At 38.5% G+C, this 23,799-nt stretch overlaps 1 long non-coding RNA gene across 5 annotated transcripts in view; it reads left to right on the top strand.

The window, feature by feature from the left end:
* Positions 1–23,799, top strand: part of LOC121831504 (uncharacterized) — a 53,619-nt gene that overhangs the window by 15,378 nt on the left and 14,442 nt on the right. For 4 of the 5 annotated variants that reach the window (XR_013041944.1, XR_013041941.1, XR_013041942.1 and 1 more), the window contains exons 3-4: positions 8,879–9,034; positions 9,135–9,257. This is a non-coding gene — a long non-coding RNA (uncharacterized LOC121831504). Of the gene's footprint in view, positions 1–8,878; positions 9,035–9,134; positions 9,258–14,098; positions 14,170–23,799 lie in introns of all 5 variants that reach the window. The other variant, XR_013041943.1, reaches the window with a different exon arrangement.

Here is a 23,799-nt window from a genome sequence, read left to right as displayed (position 1 = left end):
GTCTGCTTTCTGCCATACTACCTGCCATGATAATAACAGACTCACATCCTCTGAAACTGTAAGCCCAAATTAAATACTTTCTTTTATAAGTTGTCTTGGTTGTAGTATTTTTGTTTGTTTGTTTGTTTGGTTTTGGTTTTTTGAGACACGGTTTCTCTGTGTAGCTTTGCACCTTTCCTGGAACTCACTCTGTAGCCCAGGCTGGCCTCGAACTCACAGATATCCACCTGGCTCTGCCTCCTGAGTGCTGGGATTAAAGGTGTGTGCCACCAACACCCAGCTGGTTGTAGAATTCTATCACAGCAATTGAAAAGTAACCAAGACATTTTGTTTCTTGTTATTTTTAACAAGATGTATTTTTTCTCTCCCCATGAGTTTATTTTTTATTAGTATAAAGTCATGGATTAATTAATCTTGCGGGCCGCAGAAATATATCATAAGAACTCAGCTGGTTATGGCAAAGTCACTACCTGGAGGGATCAGGGAATTCCTCCAGAGGAAGCCAAATCCCAAGGAGTTTTTGGTGTTACTTGGCTTGTTATATATCAGCTGTATTCTGTTATGAAAATCATGTGTGCCTTCATAGTTTTCCCAATTGACTTTCCCCTAAGAAGGACTAACAGTGTAGACTGATCACTCTCTGGACATACACATTCCAGGTATTTGGAGAACAGCCTCAGGAAAGGCTTTCTCTGGAACCAGTTATCTCCCTTAGCCACTTTCAAGGACTACAGGAAACACCACCCAGGTGGACGCCCAACTGCCAAAGACTAACAATGATAACAGCCCACCTGAAAGTCTCCTGACTTAAATTCCACAAGGAGACACCACCCAGGGGGGCGCCCAACTTCCAAGGACTAACAAGTGATAGTAGCCCACGTACAAGTCTCCTGACTTACAGTAAATTCACAAGAGGACGCCGCCTAGGCCAGGTGGACACTAAGTAATAGTTTTACACAATTTAGCTTAGGCCCTCCTTTCTTACAGCCTTACTAACTTTATAGACCTCTAACTACTTACCTAACCACTTCTAGGAATATTTAGATAACCTTCTGTGCTAACAGCTATGCTCAGCCAGAACTCCCAGTTCAAGCCTCCCTGTGTAATTATTATTGGTAGCATCTGGCCAGGTCCATCACCGGATGGAGGAAAGTACCTTACCAGAGATACCTCTGTACTCTCTAAGAACAGACTTAAGCATCCAGGCTACCTGTTTGAGAAGGCCTGGCGGATGTGCAAATTAAGCCTTACTTCCTCTTTTCCCAAACCTTACCTCCAGTTCCAGATCTCCCTTTAGCTATCACCAGAGGCATCTAGCTGTGCACAGGTTGCCTAGAGACTGAGCACACTTTTCCCCACCCTGCAGTAACGGCAGACAGCTTGAACAGATAGGAGCCACAGGAATAAAGAAGACAGTTTTATTTTCTCCCATTGACCTAGCAACTTATAGATTTTTAACATCCTTTACCAAACACATTTAAGGTTATAGTTGTGCACGTAAGATCCCTCTTCTTAGATGTTACCCATATTTAGCCTTTAGTTAATTCATTAGTCACTTCCCCTTTGGTTCACAAATGGTAATTAACAACTAGTGCCCCTCTTTGTAATTCTTATCAACCCTCCATTTGATCCTGATAGCGGACAATCACTGCCTGAGGAAGTTCAGGCTGAGTGTCCTGGGTGGAGGGGAGGATTGTGATTTTGGGGAGATATATAACTGTAAAGCAGAGGACAGGAGGGGAGGAGAGAAGAGAATGGAAGAACGAGATGGGTAAGAACTTGAGAGGAACAAACTGAGATGGGGAAGAAGTCGATTGAAGGGCTACAGGAGAGTACTAGAGGAACGAGATGGAAGATGAGGAAGAGCCAGATGAGAGAGAAGGAGACGGGAGAGGAGATGATATGGGAAGGAACAAGATGGATGAGAACCTAGAAGGGGCAGAACTATATGAAGGAATTAAGATAGAACATAGAGGGGACAGTAGATAAATATAGAGAAATCAGGCAAGAAAGGAGCTAGACATGAGAACAGAACTGAAGCTGTGTATAAAGGATGTTATGCCAGAGGAATTAAAGCAAGTGGACTATAGAACTCGGTGTGCTGAGATTATATTTCCTGAAAATAGTTCTCGCCGTTAGTAGTTCTCTCTCCTGAGCCCCTGGGATGTATAATATTGAGGCTGGTCCCTCTAATATTATACAAGAAATTAATTGTTGTATATTAACTAGTGTGGGTAATTTTACTTTTAGTGTCATCTTGGAAACATTTCACTCCAGCTTGTAACCACACACTACTATTTAGAAGGCATGTGACATTGGCAAGACTAGATACTTCTAAATGCTTCTAATCTGTCACCTTAAAAACTTAAGCCAATGAAACTAGTCAATTCCAAGTACTGTCAAATGAATTAATAAAGATAATGCACACACAGCAATTTTAACTCGTGGAAGAAATGAGATGTTGATAAAAAATAAAACCTCATCCCACTGCCAGGTCTTGGTCCTGCTTCAACTTAGTATGTCAGACTTTGTTGATTCCTTAAGGGAGGCCTTGCCCACTCTAAGGAGTGGATGAGGGATGGGATTGGGGAAGGTGGAGGGAAAAGGAGAAGGGGAGAAAAAATGAATCCTGATCAATATGATGCAGATCCCTAGGATTCAGTGATGAAAAAAATTAAAATCCCACTCTACTGGAGCTAGTATTCCAATGAGAGGGGCATGGTAAACTGATAACTGTAAGTAAACAAGTAATCCACCCCCAAAATAGATAAAGGTTTAAATAATCGTAAGTCCTATAAAAAGATGAAAGGGTAAGTCAATAGTGCCATGTGAAACTGTATACAGCATGGATTATTTACATACCACATGGACATGAGCTGTAAAGATGAATACCTAACAAGCAAGGCCATTGTTTAGTGAAGATACAGAATGTTGGCATCATCTTGATGGAAAGACTTTCTAATTGGATTCTGAAAGGTAAGAAAGACTGAGTTTTCCAGGTACAGTGAACATAAAGCTTTTGAGACTGGGATATTCCCTGCAAGTTGGAGTAAAAATAAAAATCTATCTAATTTGAATGCTTTGAAAAAATGCTACCAAGAGAAAATGGCAGAATATACAAGGCAGGCAGAGATAACAAAATAGTACCTGGTAAATGATAAAGACATGGTTAAAAAAATTTCTAAATGTGCAGAAAAGATGAGAACCCAGAGAGAAGTAGGGTAGTTTTCAACTGCAATTCTCTCAGCATTCTTATCTTCCAAGATCTCACAAAATTGCTTATTAATCTCTGATTACTCAATATCTCTTCCATTTCAATGTTCTGAACATGTCCATCTTCTCAATAAACAATATTGTCAGGTCAAGATCATAGCAACACTTCTCTTTGCCTGTTACCAATTTCTGTTGTAATTTGCTTTCTGTTGCTGTTATAAAACAGTATAACAAAAGGTAATGTAGAGGAGGAAAGGATATAACTGGCTTAAATTCCCAAGTCACAGTCTATCACTGAAGGAAGTCTTTGTAGGAAACCAAGCAGGAACTGAAGCAGAAACCATGGTGAGTGTTTACTGGCTCACTGACTGGCTCCTGGTCAACTAGCTTTTTATACAGAATTAGGTCTACCTGTCTAGGGACAGTGCCATGCATGACAAGCTGGGCCTTCCCATGTGATCTTTCAATCAAGTTAATGTCTCTGAAACATGGACATATGCTGCTCTGCTCAAGTTAAAATTCAACTGGGGCTTCTTCTTTTCAGGTGACTAGGTTGTGGTACATTGACAATAAATTAAACAGAATAAAGTATCCATAAGGGTGATAGGGAAGCTCAGCTAAATTATTGCTCAGTCAGTCAACAATTCAGAGAACAAAGACTGTGATGGGTGAGTCATGTAGAGCTTGAGATTTTTTTTTTTCTTTCTTTTGAAACAGTATTTCACTGTGTAGCCCTGGCTGTCCTGGATCTCGCTCTGTAGACCAGGCATCATCGAACTCATAGAGTTCTGCTTGCTTCTGCTTCCTGAGTACTGGATTAAAGGCATGCACCACCATTACCTAGTGAGATCTTTTTAAAAAATAAGCCCACTTATAGTGCAAAGGGAAAAAAAACCCAGAAATCCAGCCATTGTCTGCTTTGTTTTAGGATCATAAATACTCAGGTAAGATTCATGGAAACAGATGGAGTGAGTGGTAGAAATCATGGGCTTAGTTCTCTGCTTTCTCCATATACATTAGTCATGACATTTTCCACTTGAAAAACTTAGGCAAAAGAAAGAGAAAAAATGTCAAGAGGAGGAAGAATGGAGATTCTCAAGTTCATGATGTATGCATATTATTATTGAATATTGATAATAATCATTAGTCTACAAGTAGAATTTTACACTGCTCAGTGTTTTAAATATTTAAAAGTGATTGATAGTTACTTCTTTGGTAACACACAATGCAGATATTTTTTAATGCTATTGCTACAGAAACCAACTTGCTAGCTTGAAACTTCTTGATGCATTGACATATGAAATGTCTTTTAATGAGGTTGTACATTTTCATATGGGCTCATTCATCTTTTATTTGACCTTTACTTTTACTATGAACCCTAAATATCAATTTTCCTTATACTTGTTAATGATAAAGATTTTCATTCTATGAATTAAAATGGAAGCCCTCATTTTGAAGTCATCTTTCACTTATAAGTTTTGGAATACAATATTTCAGTTTTGTACTATCAAGAATAATAGGCTTATGATTTCACTGCAGAAAGAAAATGTAGTTGAAAATGATGTTGTCTAAAAATCATGTTTAGTTAAAGTATGAAATAGATCAATGTTTTAAAATTAGAAAGGTGTAACATTCATACTTTTCAAACACAATGAACTTCTAAACTAATCCTGTAGAAGTCTATGTCATTTTGTTTAAAATGCTTAAAATTGCCTTTAAAAAAGTATTTTTTAATTTCACATCCATGTATGTGCCTGAGAGTATATATGTGCACCACATGCTTACAGGTACCTGCAGAGGCCAGAAGAGGGAATCAGATTCCCTGAAACTGGAGTTACAGATAGTGAACCATCACATGTGATTGTCATGAACAGAACTTGGATACTCTGGACTAGAATAAAAGTTGGTGCTTTTAACCACTACATTATTTCTACAGCTCTTGAAATCTTGTGTTTTCAGTACGTTTGTTTTTGAATCTCACCTCTTTATGTTGGAAAAGTACATATCATGTCATAGAAGTTATTTAAAGTGAAATATAAGTATGTGAAAGATAGAAAATACCATGACGGTTTTAAAAATCCAATGTGGATATATGGCTCCATGTAGAATACATTTGGTAACCTTGATAACCTGGATTCAATCCCCACCATCAAATACATAGACAAATGTGGCGGGCCACAAGAATATATTATAGAGATTCAGCTGTGTATTAAAGCTATACTTTGACCTGCCAAAGGTCTGTCAAAAGGCAAGCCATTTGTTAAGAATATTTGGTGTTATCCACTTCTTAATATTTCAGCTGTCTTCTGCTATGAAATTCTTGCATGCCCAAATATTCCCAGAACAATTGGCAAACAGTTCAGCTCCTCAGACCTACTGAACTTCTAGGTAACTAACTTCCCTGTTGGAGCCAGTACTTGGATAAGGTCATGTAGGCAAAGACAAGCTGGCAGAGATGCATAGCTTTGTTTCTTGTGCTAATGAAGCTCAGACCCTTCTTTTGCCTTGAGGCCTAGTGGCTCTCCAGAGTAATTGATTAAGAACAAAAGAGGTTTTTACAAATCAAGCTCGAAAGTAGAGCTACATTCCTGACAGGGAGAGAAAGAGTGGCCAGGGGAAAGAGATACAGGCATTTTCTGTAGAACTGAGAGAACGGCATAACCAGGGAGAAGAGAAGAACACAGAGGTAATGTAGATGGTAAGACAGAACTCTTGAGCCAGGAGTAGAGAGCAAGTAGGATGGTGGGAGAAGGAACAGAGGATAAAGATGAGGTGGGAAGCATAAGAGCTTAGTCATTAGCAGGACTATGAGAGGGAACCAGATGGAACTGAATATATATATACACACACACACACAGAATTTCATCCCAAAGAAATAAAGTAGACTGACAAAGAGCTTTGTGTATCTAGACTTATTTCTGCACTAAATGCCTGATGGAGCTGTAGTTGTATTGATAGAATTTTGTCTTAGAGGAATAAAGTTAAAAGACATAAGAGCATACTGTACATAGATTTTTTCCCTCAGATATCCCATGCCAGATGAAATGAAATCCCCGGACCCTGGGTAACTCATAGACAAATAATTGAATAATACATAACTTGCCTCGACAAAACTTTGGCATTGCATCTCCTACACATACATGAAGACAGAATGCTGACTAGACTTCAGTCTAAAGCCTGTTCTCAGACTTGGTTCCTGTTCTCAGACTTGGTTTCTGCAAAAGGGAAGAGAAAGAAGGAACTGTTAGCAGTTGCCAAATTTCTTCTATGTGCTTCTTGATATTTTTATTTCAAGTCAGGAACTTTTAGGATTCCCAGAGTTAGTGAATATTCAGAATGATTTGCTCTGGGATTAGCATCTGTTTATCTACTAATCACTGTTTTGTTGTGTCAGTTAACAAAATATAGACATCAGGGGATGCTGCAATCAATGTCAGTTTGGGTCCTTGTGGCAATGCTTAATTCTTACTACAACATTTAGAAGAAACAGAAGTAGGTGGAGTAAGAGAGGGAAATGTAGAAGGAGGAGAAGGAGAAAGAACATATGAGGGAGAGAGAAAGAGAGGGAGAGAGACAGAGAGAATGAGACATGGAGAGAGAGACAAAGAGAGACAGAGACAGAGAGAAACACTGACAGGAGAGGCAGAGACAGACGGATATACCACGTGGGGATGGTGTAAAAGATAATAACTGATGTAGATTATTGATTCTCCTCTTTCCTTAATTTTGCATGAGGTTTTTCCTCCAAGGCCAAACTTTTCATCTTGTAATTTTTGTTTTAATTATTTATTACTATTATTTTTAATTTGTTATGTGGTAGTGGGGATTGAACTCAGGGCAGCAAGCATGGTAAGCATGTGTTTTACAGTGTGCTACACCCTTTGTATCACTCATTAAATGAAATCACTCATGGTAAGAAGTAGAAAGTTTTAATTTGAAAAAAAATAAAGCTTTCTATATAGGAGAATCATGTTTTTATGACATTCAGAAATAAATCTCTGTCAGGCCTTTCAATTATCCCACAGATAAATGTGTAAGTGTGGATGTCCTATTCTTTGTAAAGCCATATTTAATCTTCTTTCTTTATAGAGATAGTAGGAGGAAGAGGAAAAATCACTAGCATGCATGTGCACTAAAACACTTGTTGACTTGATCACTATTATGTAGTCCTTCACACTGACTCTAAAACTCTGCTTTCAACTGCATGTTTCTCTCATCATTCTCATTGAAATTTATTTGATCACTTTGGGAAAATTCTGGTCTAATTTTGTCTTAGAGAAATTAATAAAGTGTACAGGGTATGCAAGAATCTGTCACCAGACTTCTCATCTCATATTAAAAACAACAAAACAGTCACTTGCCAAGGTTTTCTCTGTAGAAAAGAGATTTAGGACTTCTTAATTCCCAAATCTGTGCATCTATTAATTATACACTTGCATATACCTAATACAATCTTTTCAGTCTTGCATTCTGCATGTGACATGACCACTTGGTAGTTTATTGCATATTGAGATACCTAAAACTCCTTCTCCTTCCTCATTCTCTCTTTCTAAACTGCACCTTCTGGAGAGAGAGAGTTATGGATGACTCATGTAAAAAATAATGTTAGTACTAGAACATTCTCTCATACTAACAAGTACATGATATAAGTTTATTAAACAAACATATAAATATGTTAAATAGGTGTATCCAATAACTGAACAATTCAGCCTTCTGAATTTGTTTTTAGCAAAATCTGTGAAAGGCTTAGGTTCCAAAACTGTATATTGTGTTGGAATTATTAATAAAGGTGACCTTGCCTTAGAGCTATGGAATTGTCACATGGTGTAGGTACTTCTGTGGTAAAAGTTCCAGGAGGTTAAAAAAATAAATGCTCAAGTGAAATGCATTTAATTATTCATTAGTTGCTTAAATTCCAGATAACAGCAATTTCCTTGCCCCAATTTATCAAGAAGGCAAGTGTTTGCAGGTGCACTGAGGAGATAGTGAGAATTAGCACCACTGCTGACCATACTCAGTCCAGAAAGACATTTAGCAGTATGTTCCATTTTCATTATAATTGTAGCTGAAGTTTTTCTATGTCTTGCTCGGTCCACAGCTACTCAGACCCAAGTGAATACACAGAGGCTTATATTAATTAAAACTGCTTGGCCATTAGCTCCGGCTAACTACTGACTAGCTCTTACACTTAAACTCAGCCCATTTCTGTTAATCTATATGTCGCCAAGTATTCTGTGACTTTATATATGTGCCATTACATCCTGCTCCCTGGATGGCGGGCTGGCATCTCCTGACTCAGCCTTCTTCTTCCCAGAATTCTCTTTGTCTACTTATCCCACCTATACTTCCAGCCTGGTTACTGGCCAATCAGCATTTTATTAAACCAGTGTACAAAAGCATTATTCCACAGCATATATTCAACTTAGTTTTCAAATATCTTATGTAAACCAAGTAATTAAAAGCTATGCTCCTTGTTTTATAGGGATAATGTTTAAGTGTTTAGCTTTACATTCAGGATCCAAAGATGTACCCCAGACTACCCTCTAACTTTGGAGTCTCCTTCCTTAGCCTCTCTAGTTCCAGGATTTCAGATGTGTTCTTCCATGCTTATTCTAATGCTTACTTTTTATAACTAACTTTTATTATTGTTTCATTCATTTTACAGGAAGTGGTTATTGTGTGCTAAATGAACAGAAATATGTTTGCCTCTTGTTCCAGTACATCTTAGAATACAGAAAAAAACCAAAGTAGAGGAAGAGGTATGGATAAAATTGTACAGAAATACAAACTAAATGAACAAGCAAACAAAGAAATGATGAAGGTAACTCAACAGAGAAACTAGTCTATCAGAGGAGTTCAAATAATTGTGGAGAAAGGAGGTGACTGGAAAGATTTGCCAGCTAACCTCTCTCCCTTCACAGGAGTTCAAAGTATTTCAAATACAGAACACATCATTGAAATCTCACTATTGAAGATGGTGGAGTAAATCGTGCTACATTCAATGAGTCAAGGATGTGGCGAAGAATGTTGAGAACTCCAGCATGGTAGGAACAAATGCTGATTATTGCCTACTATAATCTTGTCAAAAGATGGGCCATAAGAAAGATGGGCCTCTTACTGCATTGGTAAATTTTCCTCTACTGTAACAAAATACACAAGGCATTCAACTTAAAAGGAAGATAGATTTGCTTTGGCTCAAATTCTGGGAGAACTTAGTTTATTGGTTTGTTGGAGTAACACTGCAGAAACCCACAGCAAGGGTAGCTGCTCACTGCATGGGGAATGAGTGGAAATGGATAGGATATTCGTACTACTTTCACCAGAGTTTGGATTAGCAAGGACAACCTTGAGTGACATCAGAACCAGTGGAAGCAAAGGCAACAGTAGCCATTTCATTCTGCAGTTATATCTTTCTGGCCTTCCATTAGCATATGGAAATATAGAGAGAAAATCTGTCACTTCCTTAATCCTATTATGATGGGAAAAACTGCTATGAGACACAAGAGAGATTGTAGACAGACAAATATATGATAGAGATACTGGCTTGGTATTTACAGAGGTAAATGATAGATTATCTTGACAGATAGAAGATAGATAGATTAAAAAGCTCATAAATTAGATTAGTAGGTAGATTATAGACTTTATTGGTAGACAAATAGATGGCAGATCGGTAGAAAGAAAGAAAGGAAGGAAGGAAGAAGGGAGAAAGAAGGAAAGAAAGAAAAAGAAAAAGACAGACAGACAGACAATTGGTAGATGGATTTGATTGGTAGGCAGATAGATGACTGACAAATAGATGCATGCATACACAAATCTAAATGGGCAATACCACTACATTCCCATAATGATAGTAAGAACTTTAAGAACATTTTGCCAAGTTTAGGTGAATACTTAAAAAATTTTGTGTCTTGGTAAGGTATCACAAACTTTTAATCATAACACTAAGGGGCTGGAGACAGGATTATGGGGAGACAGGCCTTGAACCATTCTACAATTCTAAAGCTGTGCAATATTCCTTCCTCGCCATGCAACTACACCTTAATATTCCCTTTAAAGAAATGTACTTGCAGAATCTTCTCAAGAACTGTTGTCTCCATTAGCATCTCCAGTCTTCTGAGGTGCTCTATTTGCATCCCAGAACTTCTTACTTTTATAAAAACATTTTTTTTTTGTCACAGAGGTACTGCTTTGTTTGTTTGTTTTTAATTTTTTTAATTTTATAATTTAATTTAATTTTACATATCAGCCACGTATTCCCCTGTCCTCCCCCTCCCCCACTTTCCCCTCCCCCACGTTCCCTGACAGGAAGTTTCTTACCCCACTTCCCTCCATTCTGGACAGCTCCAGTCTGCATGGCCTTATGAAGTGAACTCATTGTCACTCCCTTCTCTGTGGTGTTCAGTGTCTTTTGGTTCACAATTACACATCTTGTTTCTTGCCTGTGATTTGTGTTTCCAATCTTTTTGTGCTGAGAACCCATTCTAAAACAGGAGAATAGGGAGAATCAAGGCACAGATGAAGGGGTTCGTGGCCTTAACTTTTCTGAAAAGTCATTGCCTATTTTTGTCCCTGTCATGTGATTTGCTTACTAAGTGACTAGCAGAAGCTCAAAATTCAAAATATTGCCTGTGCTACATTTAAATAAATTATTCTTATATACAAGATATCCTTATTTTGAATTGGTTCCCTTTTTCTTTTTAAAAATTTACTTTGAACTTGAAAGAAATCGAAAACAGGTGCATATCTCAACAACTGTCTGCTTATTTTACTGTTAACCTGATTGTGATGAGAATACATAGCTTTGTTTAAAATATCTATTTTGTAATTTCAGTTGTATTTTTCTTTGAATAATTCCCTTTGATTCTGGTACCCAGGATGTTATTGTTAGTTATTTTGTAGTGCTGTGCTCTTACCCTGCAAGGAATTGTCACGAAACATGACAGAATCCGCTAATAAGAGTTTTATTAAGATAAAAGGGACAGAGAGTGCTCAGGCCTGTGGGAGACACATGTGTAGAGAAGAAGGAGCTGGGAATATGGCGCCGGCTTATAAAGGCTGGGCGTGCACAGGTCGACGTAACTACTCAACGCATGTGTGTAGATCACATGGCTACGCTGCGCGCTTATGTGACCATGCAAAGTCACGGATCCTGGTCACGCGAGATGCCTTGACCCAGAAATGGCTATCTTGACCTGGAATTGGCTAGGTGGAAGTGTCCAGGTCTGCCGGGCATATGCAAACACGCCCAATTGTGGGAGCGTGTTTTGTACCCTTCAGTTATTTTTCAAATTCAGGAATGAATACAGCTCTTCTCACAGAGACTATTTTGATGAATTCACTGTTACAGTGTTAACACTGTTTGCTCTGGGTGATGATGACTTAAGGAAATATGTATGCATCACCATTTTATATTTTTATGTGTTCTCCTAGGGCTAGAAACTAATAATTCAAAACTAAATAATTCAAAACATCACTACAGGATTGATGTGTGATACATACATACATACAATCTACACGGTTTAGTAAGAGTCAACTTTAAAGTTGCTTCAACAATCATTTTGAAATATTCAACAAATTGATCTACTGAGGTGGGCAAAGCAACTGCAAGAAATGCATATTTTCAGAAAATTTTAGTTTCTAATGCACCTTTTGCTTTGAAAATCTGATTTTTACTGAAAGAGTTAATTTGTGATAAACTGTAATCTGATTTAGACCTACTTTTAATTTTAAAATACAAACAAGTCACAATCTTGTGTCTACCCTTTAGCCAGTAAGATTATCTTTAGAGAAAACATCTGGGAGATGTGAGACTCTAATGAAAAACTTAAAATCTCTGTTCAGATTAGTACATTTTGAGGAAAGAGGCAAAAAGTGACAAGATACAGTAAATAGGAAAACATGTCAACAATCATACACTTATAAGTTAGTTCACGAGTCTACCCTCATCAGAGAAGTTTCTTTGTGCAGTAGATAGCAATAACATAGACCCACAACTGATCAGTGTGTGGAGACTAAGAGACTGTAGAATGTTCTTCCGTAAAAAGAGCGTCCATATCACGCCCCTCCACCCAAGGCTCAGGGATCATGGGTGAATAGGAGACACACAGATTGTAAGAGACATGGGCAGTGAAAAGAGTGTTTTCTGGAAGCATCAGTGTGGCTGCCCATTTGAATTCACAGTATGCACAGGACTTAATACAGGCCCTGGCCAAGAAAAACAAAACAAAACAAACAAACAAACAAACAAACAAACAAACAAACAAAAATCCCATCATGGAGAATGGAGATAGACAGGAAGTCCCTCCCTTAGCTCAGGTGCAATCAGCAGTTGATAGGTGCAGAGAGAAGGGAAGTCAGTGTTCTTTAACGGTGGAGCCTTGATGGGAAGCCTCCAGAGACGGCCACACATCCAAGAGCATATGTGCAGCACAGACTGTACTGGGTAGGTTTTATAAAACTGAAGAAGATACAAATTTGGATGGTTAGGGAAGCAGGGGAAAGCAGTGGCTCTGGAAGGAGTAGGGGGTCTTATTGTAGGAAATTCTCAAAGAACTAATATAAATCAGAAAATATTAAAATAATTATAATTTTGCTAAACACAAGGCAGGCTAACTCAAATGTTAGACAACTTTAGAAAGATCTCTATGGAATTTAGTTAAACTAGTACAAATATTTAATATATAATTATACATTTTATATTAGTGATGTTTTTAACAGTGAGTCAAAGGTTTATAACTGCTTAGTACGATTTATTTAAAAGAAAATCCTCAGAGCCTTCCCTATATCTACTAAGAAAAAAATTATAGAACTGAGATTAGAGATATAATCTTTCATTAAATCATTCGGCACTCTGAGTTTTAGAGTCTCTCAGATGATGACAAAGATATATTGCCTTAAATACATCTGCTAGAATGGCTGGTATAGAATATACAAAAGTTGAGAGGAAGTGTTTGAGAAATGGACTGCTTACATCTTAGTGGTGGGAATACAAATTAAAAAAGCCAGTAAGGACAGTCATTACAACTTGAACATAAAGTAGGGGAGGAATGGCTCAGTGATTAAGAGTACTTCCTGTTCTTGAAGAGGACCTGGGTTCAATTTACAGTACCCACACAATGGCTCACAACCATCATTAACTCCAGTTTCAGGTGATCCAATGCCACCTTCTGGTCTCCACAGGTACTAAGCATGCAAGTCATGCATAGACAAACGTGCAGGAAAACACTCATACACATAAAATAAAAATAAATTAAGAATTTTCTTTGAAAAATAACCTGAAAATGGAACTCCTGTATGGGTCAGCAGTCCCACCACTTGGTATTTATCCAAAGTACACAGAGTCAGTGTGTTAAATAGTTACTGAAATCATACTCTAAATTTAGCGACACTATGTGACAACTGCTGGTGTAGAAAACCAGGAGTTAAATGCATCAATAGAATGAAGTATATACCTCGTAATGGCATGATATCAATCAACCTCATAGAAGGAAGATTCATTTCAATAACCTACGTAAACCTGGAGAATACTAAATCAAGTGAAACAAATGGATGATAAGGGAAAATACCCCACACTTTCATGGATAGGTGGAATTTAAAACTGAACAACTCAAAGAAACAGTGAAAGGGGTTAGAATCTGGATTGGTGAGAGTTGGTCAGTGGATACAAGACTTCAATTCAGTTGGACAAAAAAAAAACTTAAAAAATATTCATTATACATAATGGTAGCCAATCATAATATGATATATAGTTTAAAAGTGCTGAGGCTATATTTTCAATCTTCTTAACATGAACACAAAATGATAAGTATATGAGATAGCACATGTTAGATAGTCTAACATGGTCATTCTGGGATGTATACATTTATCAAAATATTATTTATTTCAGTGCAGTCATGAACTCACAGTAACTGTGGCTGTCTAGTAGATGTGCACATGACTTGACTGGTCAACAGCCAGGTATGTATGAGATAGGGACTCATGGGAACCTATCATCATGATTGAACTATTGGTCACTGATGGATTGGAGGAAGGTGGGATCATTATCTTCAGATTTGCATCCGCTGGTGAACCACCAGGGCTCCAGTGGATAGTTCCATACTCATGTCACTCAGAGGTCCTTGGTGAAGCTCAGCAGGTGATAGAAAAACAGAACAAACAAAAATTGAAAGGAAGGACATGAATATGGTCAGTGGTTTGTGGGGGAGGTAGTGCTGATAGGGTGTGTGTGTGTGTGTGTGTGAGAGAGAGAGAGAGAGAGAGAGAGAGAGAGAGAGAGAGAGAGAGAGAGGAAATAAGAGAGCATAACAGGTGAGAATAATCAGAATGCATTACACATGCTTGTACGTAGGCAGGTAGGTATGAAATTGTCAATGAACAAAATAAATTAATTAAAAAATAAAGCAGATAAAGATCCTAGTACAGACTTCAATGTTCAGAAGACAGACAGACATAAATAAAACCTCAAATAAATTTACCTTAGGTTACAAAATAAAGGTCTATGTAATTAGTCAAAGATACATATATAATTTCCACTTATTAGTCATAATGTATAAGTAATCATTATTAAAATAAATGAAGGGCTTATTATCTTTAAAAACAATTAGGTGCATGTGTATATGCCATATGAGTGCAGTGCCTAAGGAGGTCAGAAGAGGGCATTAGATATCCTGAAGCTGGAGTTACAGGCAGTATTGAGCTACCTGACATATGGCTGGGAACCAAACTCTGGCTCTCTGGAAGAGCAGTAAGTGCTGATAACCACTGGGCCATCTTTCCAGCTTCCTTACTTGTTTTTTGTTTGTTTTGTTTTGTTTTGTTTTTGTGGCTGCCTCTATGTCTTTTTGTTTGTTTGTGTTATTTTGTCTTTTGAGACAGTATAGACAGTTCTGGCTGAACTAGCTATGTACCCAAGGAAGGTCTTTAAACCCTCACCTTCCTGCCTCTACCTCCAAAATGATATGACAATTGGTGTGTGAATGCATGCTTGGGATAGTGATATCATTTCTAAAATAAATCAGAATATCTAGATTTCACCTGTGATACTGCAGCTAAAAAGCATAATTTAAAATAATGCCAGAGTGCCACAGGAAAGAACCTTGGACAAAGTCATGTACATGACATTGGATTTCTTACATTAAATGTGGACTTGTTGGCAAGTTTCAGAAAAGCAAGCAACTTCAATACAAACAATACTAAGATGCAGCTCTCCTCTTTTAGGGCTGTCCACCCCATCCCAAATTCCTAAGTACAACTTTAATTTTTCAAAGTTTAAACACCAAATTTTCTTCTGCACCATGAAGATGATATGAAATACCAAGGTATCTCTCATCTTGCACTGCCTGCTGGTTTATTTCTAAGTCTCATGAATACTTTGTGGCTCCATTTGTACTTCTCATCTGAGCCTTCCTCTAATGCTTCTTCTGAGTGTCAGGCACACACTTTCCTTGGCTTCAGCATGCATTTACTTGGCCTAAATAACTGGATATAGGCTAAAGTCTGGTAATGTGCATATTTCTTGCCTTCTGTAGACTCTTTAATATTTGTTTTTATTTTGTTTGTATGCATATTTTGTCTGCATGTGTATGTGCCCTTTGTATATGTAAATTGCCCAGAAAGACTGGAAGAGAGCTTTTGTTTTCCTGGAACTGGAGTGACACATGGTTGTCAGGAGCCATGAGGGTGCTGGAAATAGAATCCTGGTCCTCTGCAAGGGTAGCCAGTGCCCTTAACTGCTGAGCCTTTTCTCCAGCATCAATAGAGTATTCTCGAAGTTCCTTGAAGTCAGGAAATTTAAGCTATTAAAAAGTAATTAACATAAGATGGCATGATCTTATGACATATATTTATATATTTCTTATTATAGAATACATTTTCAGCATTGATTTTCTCATTAAGCTGTTGTTCAATATTGATTGTAATGACTTTGAAATAATTTCAAAGAAGCCCGATGGCTGCAGTGTATCCATCCACTTCACTACAAATTTTTGAAAAGAGTTACCTGTGCCTCTAAAATCAAATTGAAACAAAAATTCCCCTTCTTCATCCCTTATTTAAGAAGTGACCAAGATGGTCATAGAAGAAAGCTTAGATGCCTTTTGTGATGCTTGATATCACAAGTCTGAGCTAAAAACTGATTTCTTTATAAAGTTGAATTTCTCAAGATTTGCATAAGCAGAACCGGTATCTCAGTGGTCTTAAAATAGATGCCAAGCCCAGAGGACTGAGTGTCTTCTTCCCTATTCACTGCCATATACTCTTACCTGCCAATTTCTCTTTTACTTTGTGAGTTGGAAATAGAATGCGTGGTTTTGGTTGAGGGAGCTTCCAGAGAATGTGATACCTTACTGTTTCCTGGTTGTCATACTCTGAATTAGATGGACTGTTGTGATCAAATTGATTTTCATCATATTCTGCCTTAGACTTTATAATACCATCATTATTTTCATCAAGAGGATTATATACTTAGTATATATTAGATCAAATGACATTTTTCAAATAAAAAGCTATTTGGAAGATGGCATAATTCTTCGTATTTTCAGCAGATTCAGACACATACCTGTATAGTTGATTCTAAAAACACACAAGTATGAATTGTACATCAAATAGTCCAACATCTACAGTGAATTTCATGAGCATCAAAATCCATCCTGTCTTCCTAAGGACAAAAAGGTATGACAAGGAATACAGTCTGACTAAAAGAAACAGCAATTTAGAAACATGTATGCAGCTGTGGATCTCTGCATCTGCTTCCATCAGTTATCAGATGGAGGCGCTATAATGACAGCTAGGGTAGTCACCAGTCTGTACAAGAGAAAGCCAGTTCAGGCACCCCCTCCACTATTGCTAGTAGTCTAAGCTGGGGTCACTCTTGTGGATTCCTGGGAATTTCCCTAGTACCAGGTTTCTTCCTAACCCCATAATGTCTCCTTCTACCAAGATATCTCTTTCATTGCTTTCTCACTCCATTCCTCCCCCAGCTCATCCATCTGATTCCCAAAGGTTCTCATCCTCTATCCCCTCCTCTTTATTGTCCCTCATCACCCCTAGTTTACTCCAGAGATCTTATCTATTTCCCCTTCTCAGGGCAATCCATTCATCCCTCTTACAGTCCTCCTTGTTAGCCAGCTTCTCTGGGAACTGTGGTGTGTAGTCTGGTTATTCTTTGCTTTACATCTAGTATCCACTTGTGAGTGAATACATCATATCTTGTTTGTCTTTCTGAGTCTGGGTTACCATCCATTTTTCTGCAACTTTCATGATGTCATTGTGTTTTACAGCCGAGTATTACTCCATTGTGTATATTTACCACATTTTCTTTATCCATTCTTAGGTTGAGGGTTATCTAGGTTGTTTCCAGGTTCTGGCTATTATAAATAATGCTACTATGAACATTGGTGAGCAAGTGTCCTTGTGGTATGATTGAGTATGCTTTGGGCATATACCCAAGAGTGGTATCATTGGGTCTTGAGGTAGATTGATTCCCAATTTTTTGAGAAGTTATACTGATTTCCAATGTGGTTCTACAAGTTTGCACTCCCACCAACAGTGGAGGAGTGTTCCTCTTACTCCACATCCTCTCCAACATAAGCTGTCATTAGTGTCTTTGGTCTTAGCCATTCTGACAGGTGTAAGATGGAATCTCAGAGTTGTTTTGATTTGCATTTCTTTAATGACTAAGGATGTTGAGCAATTCCCTAAATGTTTTTCAGTCATTTGAGATCCTTTTGTTGAGAATTCTCTGTAGGCCATTTTTAATTGGATTGTTTGGTATTTTGATGTCTAGTCTATTGAGTTCTTTATATATTTTGGAGATCAGCCCTCTGTCAGAAGTGGAGTTGGTAAAGATCTTTTCTCATTCTGTAGGTTGTCACTAAGCTCTGGGAGTCCAGTAGAAGAGAGGGAAAAGGGATTATATGAGCAAGGGGGATCAATATCATGATGGGGAAATCTACAGAGACAATTGAACTAAGTTCATAGGACCTCAGGAACATTATATCCACAGCTGTGGAGGCTGCATGGAATCTGACTAGGCCCTCTGCATATGGGAGACAGTTGTGTGGCTTAGTCTGTTTGTGGGGGGGAGCAGCAGTGTGATCAGGATCTATCCCTTGTGCAAGAGCTGGCTTTTTAGAGCAACATTACCTATGGTGGGAAGCCTTGCTCAGCCTTGATGTAGGGGAGAGGGGCTCGGTCCTGTGTCAACTAAATGTGCCAGGCATTGCTGACTCCCCAGGGGAGGCCTTACCCTTTTGGAGGAGGATATGGGGGGTGGGTTTTGGGAGAAACTGTTGGGGGGAGTGGAAGGAGGAATGGAAGGGGGGATCTGTGGTTCGTATGTAAAATGAATATAAAAATTTCTTTAAAAATTACTTTTTAAAATTACTATGAAAACAAAATAAAAAATATGACTTGGTGAAAAAACAAACAAAAAATGTATGCATGTTTAAGATTGATGGGCCTAGAGAGATGGCCCAATGGTTAAGAGCACTTGCTGGTTTGGTTTCCAGAACCACAACTATTCATATCTCCAGTCTTAGGAAATCCCTATTTTGGTCTCCTTGGTAAACAGACATATACTTAATGAACATATGCATGCATGCAGGGAAACACTCATACATGTAAAATTTTTTTAATTAATTAATTTTTAAAATCTTCATTGAAAAATTTCAATCTTGTGGAAAATAAAGAAATGCCTCTCTCTAGGAAACTGGATAAAACATTAAGCCTGGTACATCTTCAGTTTTTCCAAATACATAACTATTGTAGTTATGTATGTATTGTATCAGTTGGGACTTGGGACTGGGTTCTACAACTCTGCATTTTGATTGGTTTTGGTTTTCTGTAATGGTGTCCAGGTGCTGCAAAGAAAGTTTCCTTGAGGAAGGATGAGTGCCACACGCTTCTCCAAGGGTATAAGGACACAACTCCTGTACCTAAAGCTCAGGGATCATAGTGGAAGAGGGGTTGGGAAGATTGTAAGAGCCAGAGGAGCAGAGGGTTTGCTGTGAGATTGTATCTGCAAGGAATTTTAAAATCTACTCCCATGAAGTCTCACCAGCATGATGACCTAAACACGTGCTGAACAAGTACAATACCAATAGATATTCTAACGTGAGTAGGTTATGCCCAGGAGACCTCAACCATAGACAAAGAACTACAGACAACTAAGAAATGCTGAGAGTAGGAGAAATAGTCTTTCTCAGGAAGGGCACACCAATTGGTTATTCAAAAACTAATGGTCAGCCCAGAAAACATATGCATACAAATAACATTATATGGACTGAGAAGATTATATTTATGTATTAAGGGTATATATATATATATATATATATATATATATATATATATATATTCAATAATTAATGAAAATAGAGGCTATGAATCTGAAAGTAAGCAAGGAGTGTATGGGAGGGTTTAAAGGGGAGAAAGGGAAAGGAAAATGATGTAATTACATTATAATCTCATTTCTTCCTAATATGTAGAAGACATTGGTTTTTAAGGAGTATATGTATCTTCAAAATAGTTTAAAATCCTTGGATGTATTTGTTATAAAACTCAAGGTATTTTTGGTTGTGAGCCTAGCCTTTAACGGCTGAGCTATCCCTCCCATGAGTGGGAGTAATGAAGGCCGAGGGTCGAGGGAAAGAGAGCCTGTGGGAGCGGGAGATCCCAGCTGGATCAAGAACAGAGAGGGATTTCAAACAGCCAACTTGTGCACTGAGCACAGGACCAGGTACCACTGCCTGGATGCCTCCCAAACAGATCAAGCCAATCAACTGTCTCACCCATTCAGAGGGCCTGATCCAGTTGGGGGGCCCTCAGCCATTGGTTCATAGTTCATGTGTTTCCATTCGTTTGGCTGTTTGTCCCTGTGCTTTATCCAACCTTGGTTTCAACAATTCTTGCTCATATAAACCCTCCTCTTTCTCGCTAGTTAGACTCCCGGAGCTCCACCAGGGGCCTAGCCATGGATGTCTGCATCCAGATCCCTCAGTCCTTGGATGGGGTTTCTAGCACGACTATTAGGGTGTTTGGCCATCCCAGCACCCGAGTAGGTCAGTTCGGGCTGTCTCTCAACCATTGCCAGCAGTCTATTGTGGGGGTATCTTTGTGGATTTCTGTGGGCCTCTTTAGCACTTTGTTTCTTCCTTTTCTCATGTGGTCTTCATTTACCATGGTCTCCCATTCCTTGTTCTCCCTCTTTGTTCTTGATCCAGCTGGGATCTCTGGCTCCCACAGGCTCTCTTTCCCTCGACCCTCAGCCTTCAATACTCCCACTCATGTCCAGGTTGTTCATGTAGATCTCAGCCATTTCTCAGTCATTGGGTGATCCTCGTGTCTTTCTTATGCAGGGACACTTGGCTCAACCTGGGAGGAGGGGACTGGACCTGCCTGGACTGAGTTTACCATGTTGATCTCAGTCCTGGGGGAGGCTTTGCCCTGAAGGAGGTGGGAATGGGGAGTGGGCTGGGGGGAAGGGGAGGGGAGCAGGAGGGGGGAGAACAAGGGAATCCGTGGCTGATATGTAGAACTGAATGGTATTGTAAAATAAAATGAAAGGAAAAAAAAAAAGAATAAAAGTGGAAACCTGTCCACTGTGAAAAAAAAAAAAAAAAGAACAGAGACGGAGAACAAGGAATAGGAGACAATGGTAAATGAAGATCACATGAGAAAAGGAAGAAACAAAGTGCTAGAGAGGCCCACAGAAATCCACAAATATACCCCCAAAATAGACTGTTGGCAATGGTCAAGAGACATCCAGAACTGACCTACTCTGGTGATGGGATGACCAAACACCCTAATAGTCATGCCAGAAACCCCATCCAAGGACTGAGGAATCTGGATGCAGAGATCCATGGCTAGACCCCGGGTGGAGCTCTGGGAGTCTAATTAGTGAGAAAGAGGAGGGTTTATATGAGCGAGAATTGTTGAAACCAAGGTTGGATAAAGCACAGGGACAAATAGCCAAACAAATGGAAACACATGAACTATGAACTAAAGGCTGAGGGGCCCCCAACTGGATCAGGCCCTCTGAATAAGTTAGACAGTTGATTGGCTTGATCTGTTTGGGAGGCATCTAGGCAGTGGTACCAGGTCCTGTGCTCATTGCTTGAGTTGGCTGTTTGAAACCTGGGGCTTATGCAGGGACACTTGGCTCATTCTGGAAGGAGGGGACTGGACCTGCCTGGACTGAGTCTACCAGGTTGATCTCAGTCCTCGGGGGAGGCTTTGCTCTGGAGGAGGTGGGAATGGGGGGTGCCCTGGGGGAAGAGGAGGGGGGCAGGAGGGGGGAGAACAAGGGGATCTGTGGCTGATATGTAGAACAGAATGGTATTATAAAATAAAATAAAAGGAAAAAAACTCAAGGTATATTACTAAAATTTCAAAGTATTATATTTTCATAATAGGACTTAAACTTTCTATCATAGGAAATGAATTTGAAAAACACATAAGATGCTCTGCTTTAGTTTTCTTGTTGCAAACTATATTTGGTATGTGAAGTGTCTTATTAGCTAAAGAAAAATTATCCTTAGTTTACCTCTTAAGTCCTGGCTATGATGTAAGTAGTAGAAAAGCTAATTTAAAAAATAAAACAACATCAATGAGTATGTGAATGAATTAGAAAAAAGACAATCATTTTGAAGGAGAGCATTAATATTTTCTTAATGATTTGAATAGAACCTGTCTCCCACGTACAATTCTCTTGCTAAAGCTACATGGGAAAAATGACATTAATTTACCACTGGACTGAGTGTCTATTATTCCCCATACTAGATGCCATCCTTCTCTTTCTTTCTTTCTTTTTTGCCAGAGTATCAGCTACAGAAAAATAATATTGAACGGTCTTTCAAACGTCTCAAAAATTAAATTATATAATTAATCAAATGAACATTTAATTTAACCTTGCATACAACATACTCCAGGAAAACAATTTCATTTAAAATAAATCTACTAAAACCTGGTGTCTTTGTGTAATGAATCTACAGTGTATTTCCCTCTCTCTCTGTTTGAAATAAGAGTATCTATTTGACCAGAGTTGCGACAACTAAAAGAAGCAACAGTGGAAGAAATTAATCCACTCTGCAGGACTCTGCCTATCAACAGGGCTTAAGGATGACTTCTGCTCTGCATTATGGTTCTGTTGATTTATGGTGTTTACAGCAGTCTGGTTGCATGCCTGGAAAAATACTTTCCATAAAATGTAACTAATTACTCACATGCACTCACACACATATATATGCACACGCACACACACAAATGCACACACACTCATATACTGTCATTTGTTATGTAAATTCACTGCTTTACTGCACAGTACTCTAATTCCTTTGTTTGAGGTATAAGTTTCTGTGTTAACTAGTATGCATCCTGTATCTGTTTATGTGTAATATGTTTTTATTATCGTGTGTGTGTGTGTGTGTGTGTGTGTGTGTGTGTGTGTGTGTACATGCAGGGAAGATATCCAGATACCAATGTCAGGCATCTTCCTCAATTACTCTCCACCTTATTTTTGAGACGGGATTTCTCACAGAACCTCGCCTCTCACTGCCTGTCCACTGAGCCCCCATGATCCTTCTCTCTCTACTTTACCACTGAGGGGTACTTACTTGCAGCCCCATATTTGGCTTTTACATGAACCCTGGAAATCTGAACCCTGGTCCTCATGCTTGCACAAAAGCACTTTACCCACAGAGCCATCTCCCAATCTCCAGTACCATGTTATTTCTAAAAATAATACATGTAGGATTTGCATAGCCCATTTCACTGACTTTGTCAGTTTTTCAACCAGTTGACATAGCAATTCTTTAAAACACAGACTAAAATGATAAGCTCATGAGGGATGACCCCAAAAGAAATCCACAGGTGATTTTCCTCTGTCTCCATATGATTCCAAGCCCATCAAATAACTTGTCTACTTTAATCAACAAGAAAAATATATACAGCAACTTGAGCATGTTTTATTAAAGTCATTTTTCATGTCTTTCATCAGATTGGGACCATTCTCTAATGGAAAGTCAGAGTCTCCATGAAAGAAGCTGCTCATTGTTTGCTTTTGAAAGGCCTCATATTATGGCCGGCACATATAAACTTACAAACCATACCCACCCACCCACCCACCCCCACACACGCACAAAGAGGGAGAGACAGAAACAGAGAGGCAGAGACAGAAAAATAGACAAACACACAGAGGGATAGAAGGAGGGAAAGACAGACAGGAGAGGGAATACATAATTCACCGAACACTAAGGTCAGTTAGAGATACTTAAATACATTTTAATAACACTTACTACTGAATTTTTCTAATGCCAGAACATATCTCCAAAGGATTTTCTTTAATTATCTGAAGAAAAATAAAAAGATTTTAGGCAAATTGTATATTATTACTTTTTTTAATGGAAAAAGGAGTCAGAAACAGAAGCCACTGGCTATTAGGCATGTAGAAAGACATGATCTAAAACGAAGGACTTATGCACAGACCTCAGTATCCAAACATGTGGAAGTCACACAGGCTTTATACATTCATCTTCAAAGCTTGATTAGAAGACAAACAGACATCCTATCTTCACAAGCCCCTACTATTTCATA

This window comes from Peromyscus maniculatus, chromosome 8, assembly GCF_049852395.1.
Source record: "Peromyscus maniculatus bairdii isolate BWxNUB_F1_BW_parent chromosome 8, HU_Pman_BW_mat_3.1, whole genome shotgun sequence".
Classification (NCBI taxonomy): domain Eukaryota; kingdom Metazoa; phylum Chordata; class Mammalia; order Rodentia; family Cricetidae; genus Peromyscus; species Peromyscus maniculatus.
The sequence above is the reverse complement of the archived record's forward strand: the minus strand, read 5'-3'. Positions and strand labels throughout refer to the sequence as shown.